We start from the raw sequence: 8,759 nt of genomic DNA, 5'->3' as shown, positions 1-8,759 counted from the left end.
GTGTTTTACACACAGCTAGCTGTCATCCTGAAAGCTTAAAAAAGCGTGCCCCCTATGGGGAATTTTTGAGAGCTAGGAGAATCTGTAAAACAGAAGAAGAGTTCAGTAGAACTTGTAATTAAATGTTTAAAAGATTCAAGCATAGGGGATACAGTGACAATATTTTGAGGTCAGCACTAGAAAGAGTAAAAAGAGAAAGTCATATGAAAATACTTTTTAGAGACAGCCATAAAAGAGAGGTACAAAAAAAGATGTGATCAGATTTGACATCGCTTTTAGTAGAGATCACTCCTTGGTGAGAAAAATATTGAACAAACATTGGCATCCCCTGAGGAGTATATCAGCGATAGCAAATAGGAGTCCTGTGAAACCGCAGATATCACTTAGAAGGGCTAGATCCTTCAGAGAAATTCTGGTGTCAAGTGACATAAGAAGTAAGCACAATTTCTGACTCCAACCACAAGCAGGCATCTATAAGTGTAATAAGTATAAAGCTTGCTGCATGAAAGAAATTTGACCTCAATAGTGACTTAACAGGGATGGATGTTGAAGACCAATAAGCATTTGACCTGTAAAACCGTATATGCCGTTTACATGCTCAAATGTGACTGTAATCGTATGTATATTGGGAGCACGATATTGGAAGTGCACAAACGTATTTTGCAGCATTTAAGGGCAATTAGCAATAGGGATAATGTTAAACCTGTACCTAGACATTTCTGGAAAGAACATGAAGGGAATATTAACAGATTTCAAGATTAGGTACTGAACTCTATCCAAAGAAGTCCCAGAGGTGATAATACGGAAAAAGCTTTAAAAAAGTTGGAAGCAAGGTACATTCTTAAGTTGGATACATTAGAACCAAAGGGGCTAAATGTGGAAAATGAATTACATGTATCAATCAATCAATCAATCATTGAATTTATAAAGCACTCTACGTACCCGTGAGGGTTTCAAGGCGCGGGGGGAGCTGCTGTTACTGATCGAGGAGCCAGGACTTGAGGAGTCTTCTGAAGGTGAGTAGGTCTTGGGTCTGTCGCAGGTTGGTAGGGAGGGTGTTCCAGGTCTTGGCAGTGAGGTATGAGAAGGGTCTCCACCGGAGGTCTTCCGTTGGATGCGGGGAACGATGGCAAGGGCGAGGTTTGAGGAGCGGAGCTGACGGGTGGGGGTGTAGAAGCTGAGTCTGTTGTTCAGGTAGGCTGGTCCGGTGTTGTGGAGTGCTTTGTGAGCGTGGGTAAGAAGCTTGAAATTGATCCTCTTGTCCATGGGGAGCCAGTGAAGGTTTCTCAGGTGGTGAGAGATGTGGCTGCGGCGGGGTACGTCGAGGATTAGCCGGGCGGAGGCGTTTTGGATACGTTGGAGGCGTCGTAGGTCTTTTGAAGGGATGCCTGTGTAGAGTGCATTGCCGTAGTCTAGCCTGCTGCTGACGAGGGCCTGTGCCCCCGTTCTTCTTGTTTCTGTCGGGATCCACTTGTAGATCCTATAGAGCATGCTGTGTTGACCTGTTCAGGCATGGTGAGGGAGGAGTCAAGGACGAAGCCCAGGTTGCGTGTGTGGTCAGTTGGTGTCGGTGGGGTTCCTAGTGAGGTAGGCCACCAGGAGTCGTCCCAGGCAGAGTGGGTGGGTCAGAGGATGAGGATCTCCGTCTTGTCCGAATTAAGTTTCAGACGGCTGCTTCTCATCCACTTGGCGATGGATTTCATTCGCATGTGGAGGTTGGTTTTGACGGTGCGTGGGTCCTTGGTGAGGGAGAGGGTGAGCTGGGTGTCGTCGGTGTAGGAGAGTTGTGTTGTCGGGCCACTTGTGCGAGGGGGGCCATGTAGATGTTGAACAGCGTCGGGCTGAGGGATGGGCCTTGGGGGACGCCGCAGATGATGTCGGTGGCTTCGGAGCGGAAGGGGGAAGGCGGACTCTCTGGGTTCTGTTGGAGAGGAATGAGATGATCCGGTCGGGGGCTTTTCCTTGAATTTCGGTTTCGTAGAGGCGTGTTGTCAGGGTATGGTGGCAGACTGTGTCGAAGGCGGCAGATAGGTCCAGGAGGATGAGGGCGGATGTTTCGCCGTTGTCCATTTGGCGCCTGATGTCGTCTGTGGCGGTGAGAAGGGCGGTCTCAGTGCTGTGGCTTCGTCTGAAGCCATACTGGGAGGGGTCCAGGATGTCATTGTCTTCGGGGTGGCTGGTTAGTTGTGTGTTGACGATTTTTTCAATGACCTTTGCTGGGAAAGGGAGTAGGGAGATCAGTCGGAAATTCTTGTGGTCGTTGGGTTCTGCTTTGGGCTTCTTGAGGAGGGCGCGGATTTGGGCGTGCTTCGAACTTTCCGGGAATGTTGCTGTTTTGAAGGAGATGTTGATGATCTTCCGTAGTTGGGGGGCGATGGTAGAGTCGGCTTTGTTGTATACGTGGTGGGGACAAGGGTCTGACGGAGATCCTGAGTGGATGGAATTCATGATCTTGCGTTTCTCTGTGTCGCTAATGTTGGTCCAGGAGGTCAGGCGGTTTGCACAGGTGGAGCTTTCGGGGTTGGGTCTGGCGTGGGTGTGGCGTTGAAGCTGTTGTGGATGTCGGTGATCTTCTGGTGGAAAAAGGTGGACAGCGCATCGCAGAGTTCTTGCGATGGTGGGATGTCGTTGACGTTGGCGCTGGGGTTGGAGAGTTCTTTCACGATGCTGAAGAGCTCTTTGCTTTTGTGTGCGTTGTTGTCCAGGTGGTCTTTGAAGTGGGATCGTTTGGCTTGTCTGATGAGTTGGTGATGCCTGCGGGTGGCGTCCTTGTGGGCTGTGAGGATGTCAGGTGTGAGTTCGAGGAGCCATTCCTTTTTTAGTTTCCGGCAGTCGCACTTGGAGTTTAGGAGCTCGTCGGTGAACCAGGTGGCTTTTCTTCTGGCTTGGTTGTCGGTGGGTTTCTTGAGTGGCGCAAGGTTGTTGGCACAATCGTTGATCCACAGTGTGAGGTTGTGGGTGGGGGTGTCTGGGTCGGTGGGGTCAGAAGGTGGGTTCTGGGCAAGGGTATTTTGTAAGCTGGCCTTCGGTAACTTTGCTCCAGCATCGGTGGGGTGGTTGTTGGGTGCGGTGGTGCTCGGTATGTTTCTTGTAAGTGAAGTGGATACAGTGGTGGTCGGTCCAGTGGAGTTCGGTGGTATGGTTGAAGGTGACGTGGGTGATTGAGGAGAAGATGGGATCAAGCGTGTAGCTGGCGATGTGGGTGGGTGTGTTGACGAGTTGTCTGAGGCCGTGGTTGGTGAGGTTGTCAATCAGAGTTGTGGAGTTGGTGTCGTTGGTGTTCTCCAGGTGGAAATTTAGGTTGCGGAGGAGGATGTAGTCTGTTGAGGTGAGTGCGTGGGTGCTGGTGAGGTTGGCGATGGATTCACTGAATGGTGCTCGTGGTCCGGGAGGTCTGTAGATGAGTGTTCCTCTGAGAGTGGTGTTGGGGTAGGTGTGGATACGGAAGAGTAGGTGTTCGGCAGTCTTGAGGGTGTCGTCCGTGTAGACTTTGAGGGTGGATTTGTGGGTGATGGCTATTCCCCCTCCAATTCCATTGGTGCGATCCCTTCGGATGATTTTTTAGCCGTCCGTGATGGCTATTGCGATGTCGGGCGCCGAGGAGTCGTTCCATCAGGTTTCGGTCAGGAAGGCTACGTCTGGGGTGGTGGAGTCGAGCAGGTCCCAGAGCTCGATGGCGTGCTTGCGTGCGGAGCGTGTGTTGAGGAGTATGCAGTGGAGGTGGTTTGTTCCGGTCTTTGTAGGTTTCCTTGTTCTGTCGCAGGTGAATTTGCAGGCGCGGCAGGAGAAGGGTCCGTTGGAGTTCCTCGGTGAGGACTGGAAGCATGCTGTGATGTGGCTGGGATTGAGGGAGTTGAGCTGGTCGGCCGTGTAGCAGCGTCTGGAGGTGTGGGGGTCACAGGAAAAAACAGGAAAAAGGCACAAAAGGAAAACGGATGAATAAACGGCACAATAAATCAAGGCACAGAGAAACAAGTCACAATAACGAAACGGCAAAATGCACAAGTCTAGCGACGCTTACCAGGCCCACTAGACACCAGGGATGAGGCGCAGGCAGATGCCTGCGGTGGAGGAGGGCCTCGAACACGCGAACAGCAGCGTGGGCGGGGGTCAAGGACATGGGCACAGCTAGGTGGTGCTGCGCACGTGAGGGAGTGATCTCCTGACCAAAGGCAGGTCAGAGGTCACTCACCCTCGACGCGCAGCGACTGCCATTAAGAAGGGAGGGGGGAGGGAGGAGCAGTTGGGAGGCGGGAGGGAGCGGCGAATGGGGGCATGAGGGGGGGCGGGCTGCAGGGAGGCAGCGGCGGGGAAGCGGCTCAGAGAGAGCCAGCAAGGGGAGCGCACAAGGGGCAAAAGCAGGCAGAAAAACCAGGAAAAAGCCACAAAAGGAAAACGGATGAATAAACGCACAATAAATCAAGGCACAGAGAAACAAGTCACAATAACGAAACGGCACAATGCAAAAGTCTAGCAATGCTTACCAAGCCCACTAGACACCAGGGATGAGGCGCAGGCAGATGCCTGTGGGTGGAGGAGGGCCTCGAATGCGCGAACAGCCGCGTGGGCGGAGGTCAAAGACACGGGCACAGCTAGGTGGTGCTGCGGACGTGGGGGAGCAATCTCCTGACCAAAGGCAGGTCAGAGGTCACTCACCCTCGACGCGCAGCAACTGCCATTAACAATGGAGGGGGAGGGAGGAGCAGCTGGGAGGTGGGAGGGAGCAGCGAATGGGGGCGCGAGGGGGGCGGGCCGCAGGGAGGCAGCGGTGGGGAAGCGGCTCAGAGAGAGCCGGCAAGTTGAGCACACAAGGGGCAAAAGCAGGCAGAAAAAACAGGAAAAAGGCACAAAAGGAAAACAGATGAATAAACAGCACAATAAATCAAGGCACAGAGAAACAAGTCACAATAACGAAACGGCAGAATGCACAAGTCTAGCAACGCTTACCAAGCCCACTAGACACCAGGGATGAGGCGCAGGTGGATGCCTGCGGGTGGAGGAGGGCCTCGAACACTCGAACAGCCGCGTGGGCGGGGGTCAAGGACACGGGCACAGCTAGGTGGTGCTGCGGACGTGGGGGAGTGATCTCCTGACCAAAGGCAGGTCAGAGGTCACTCACCGTTGACGCGCAGCGACCGCCATTAAGAAGGGAGGGGGAGAGAGGAGCAGCTGGGAGGCGTGAGGGAGCGGCGAATGGGGGCGCAAGGGGGGCGGGCCGCAGGGAGGCAGCGGCAGGGAAGCGGCTCAGAGAGAGCCAGCAAGGGGAGAACACAAGGGGCAAAAGCAGGCAGAAAAAACAGGAAAAAGGCACAAAAGGAAAACGGATGAATAAACGGCACAATAAATCAAGGCACAGAGAAACAAGTCACAATAACGATATGGCACAATGCACAAATCTAGCGACGCTTCCCAAGCCCACTAGACACCAGGGATGAGACACGGGCACAGCTAGGTGGTTCTGCAGACGTGGGGGAGCGATCTCCTGACCAAATACCATGTATTTGTGTAAGATTATGCCATTATGAAGTATATATGAATATGCTGCTTTTTAACTACATGTCTCTATGCTGTTTCACATTTCTGGATTAAACGTTTGTGTATTGCCTTGTTTCAGTGTACTTCAGGACCAATATAATAGATAGAGAGAATAGATAGATATAAGATTTTCAAAAAAAACAAAATAAGAAAAAGAAAAAGAAAGTAGACTCTGGACTGTAAAGGTGAGAGTAAGAAACAATAAGTAAGAAGACCCACTAGGGCAAGATTGGGTGCACATACCTACTATTAATCAAGTCTTTTTTTAAAAAAATTAATGGAAAAATATGACTGTAATTATTAATGTGTTTTGTAATGATGACGGTTCTCTCTGTCTTTGTATGAACTGATATTTAGTGAGCTAACTATAACTTGTGCTCCCCTAATGCACTGCTTATGACCTCACATATTACATCAGTTATGACATGGTCAGTGACATCACTGATGACATCCTCCAGTGAGCGTGAGTATTTGTATCAATGTGTGAGTGGGTGTGTGACTGCCTCTATGGGTGAGTGAGTGGTTGAGTAATTTGCTATATGGGAGAGTGAGTGATTGGGACCTAGCTGTATGGGTGAGGAAGTAACTATGTTAGTGGCTGCATTTGGTTCAGTGAATGGATGTGTGAGTAGGTATGCGGGTGAATGAGTGGGTATGCAAGTGCTGTATGGGTGAGTGAGTGGTGTCCCTGTATTGCTGAGTGAGTTGGTGAATCAAGTGACTGCATGTGTGAGTGAGTGGGTGCATAAGTGGCTGTATGTATAAATAAGTGGCTATGTGACTGACTCTATGGGAGAGTGAGTAAATATATGAATAGGTGTTTTGGTGAGTGAGTTAGTGTGTGAGTAGCCGCATGGATGAGCGAGTGCGTGTGTGATTCCTGTACAGGTGAGTAAGTGTGAGAGTGTCTCTCTGAGTGTGAGAGTGTCTGAGTCTTTTGCTGTGAGAGTGGGTGTGTGAGTGCCTTTCTTGCCATGACACTGTTTGAGAGTAGCTGTCTGGGTGTGAGGGTGAGTGTCAGAGTGTGTGTCTGGGTGTGACAATACATGTAAGAGCATCTATGTTGCTGTGAAACTGAGCATGAAAGTCTCTGTCTGTAAGTGAGTGTAAGAAGGAGTGTTGGACCTGGACCTTTTTGCGGGTTCATCCCCAGAATTTTTGCCTACTTCCTCCTATTTTTCTGACCTTTTGTTGTTGGCTCTAGAACTCTGAGCCCTTTATCACTGCTGTTCGGTGCTAAAGTGCAGGTGCTCTCCCTTTTAAAGTTGGTACAATTGGCTTATACCTAATTGGCATATTTAATTTACCTGTACGTCCCTTGTACAGTGGTATCTCTATTTCCAGGGCCTGTAAATTGAATGCTACTAGTGGGCCTGCAGCGCTGCTTGCGCAACCCACTTAAGTAGCCTTTCAAACCTGTCTCAGGCCTGCATGTACAGTTTACTGCCACAGGGACCTGGCATCTAAATGTATGTACCAGGCCCAGAACTCCCCTTTTACTACATGTACGTCACCCTAAGGTAGGTCCTAGCTAGCCCTATGGCAGGGTATTATATATGTAGAAGGTAGGACATGTGCCTGGTTGCGTGGCTTTCCTGGTAGTGACAAACAGCCTAACTGGTCTCTTACTGCTGTGAGTACTGCCTTCTAATAGGAGAGCATTGGAAATGCCCTGCCTGATGTCTGGGAGGTATTGTCTGATCTATGACAGGTAGCGTGGGTATGTTTTGTATGGTTGTAACGATAGTAAGAAATGCTGCTTACTGGTGTAGGTGGAGTTTTATTATCTTTACAGAAATACATCTGCATTTCGAATGGTCTTCCTGGGCTGAGGGAAGGAGAAGGTGGGGCAAACATGCATCTGTAAAGGCTGTGCCCTGGCCCCACACATAGGGCTCATTTACCCCAACTGATGTTTGGAGCCTGTGCTAGAGGAGAGAGGGAACATTCCCAGAACCAGTTGGAACTAGTTGGAACCTCCTCTCCCCTTCTTTGTTAAACCATTGAAAACCTGAGTTTAAGTACAGGGGGATTTTAACCACAATTTGGAACACTTTAGTGCACTGAAAAATACTTGTAACTGGACACAGAATGCTGCTGGAGAGACTCACCAGGAACTGCCTTGGACTGTTGCTGCTGTGCTGACCTGTGACATACTTGGTCACATGGAGGAACTGCCACTGTCTGCATCCCCTTTGTGCTGACCTGTGCTGGGCCCTGCCACCCTGTACTCCACCTGATGTCCCCACAGGCTGGGTGCTGTTACCCCTGATCCCCTGCAATTGTTGTTGGCAGCACGTGAGCAACGCTGCATGTACTGTACTTGCTGGACCATAGCGCCTTGTGAAGCACTTTTCCCTTGTCCATAGCTCCTCGTCGGTGCTTTATTTCTGTGTCCCCTGCGCTTCGTAAGCGCTTGCCGATGTCCTAAAATCACCACCGTGACCCGGCATTGCTGAAACCGGAGCGTGTGGAGAGTGCGCTGTCCTGCTTGCCATGGGGCATGAGGAAAAGAAGGACAAAGGGAGCTCGATATTGTTGTGACCCTGGGGGACTAGGCCGCTATAAGGAGTGCCTCCAGGGCAAGGGCAGGCACCTTTTGTGAGGTTCACCGCCACAGCCCGGATCGAGTAGTGAGCGTGTCTCTGCCCGTGTGGGGGACCCACTGACCGAGGGCTCCAGCTGGCCAGGAGTGTGTCCATGCTTCTGCGAAGTCCCAGAGGGCTTGTATCCTGCTTCAGGCGGAACATACCGTCAACTCAAGTGGCTGCATCCGTCAGAGGTGAGAGGTCACCTCGGCGTGGCACACAGCACAGGAGGGAATCCCGAGTGGTCTCCACATGGAACCAGGCAGTAAGGGTGCACCCCCCAGTCACGGGGCACCTTTGGGAGGCACCATAGTTATTGGGGTAGGTAGCGACAGAAGCTCCCTGCCCTGCCCGCTGCCCACCCCCTTTTTTGATTGTTATTGTGGCTCATGGGTGGGACGAAGATCTCATCAGAGGTCCCCCATCAGCACAGGGCCCCCCTGTGCGCTTCCACGGCATACAAGCAGGCCGGGGTGCTGATACTCGACGGAGGTTTGCGGTCCTGCCAACCTTAACCCTACCTCACCACGGGTGCTGAAAGCGGAGCCAAGGAGCACCCCAGGAGGGACATGGATACCCCCATTTTGCCCACACTGTTTCAGGTTTGTGGCACCTTTAGAAATATGCTGATGAGGA

The sequence above is a fragment of the Pleurodeles waltl genome, chromosome 12 (assembly GCF_031143425.1).
Source record: "Pleurodeles waltl isolate 20211129_DDA chromosome 12, aPleWal1.hap1.20221129, whole genome shotgun sequence".
Lineage (NCBI taxonomy): Eukaryota > Metazoa > Chordata > Amphibia > Caudata > Salamandridae > Pleurodeles > Pleurodeles waltl.
This window is presented reverse-complemented; position numbering follows the sequence as displayed.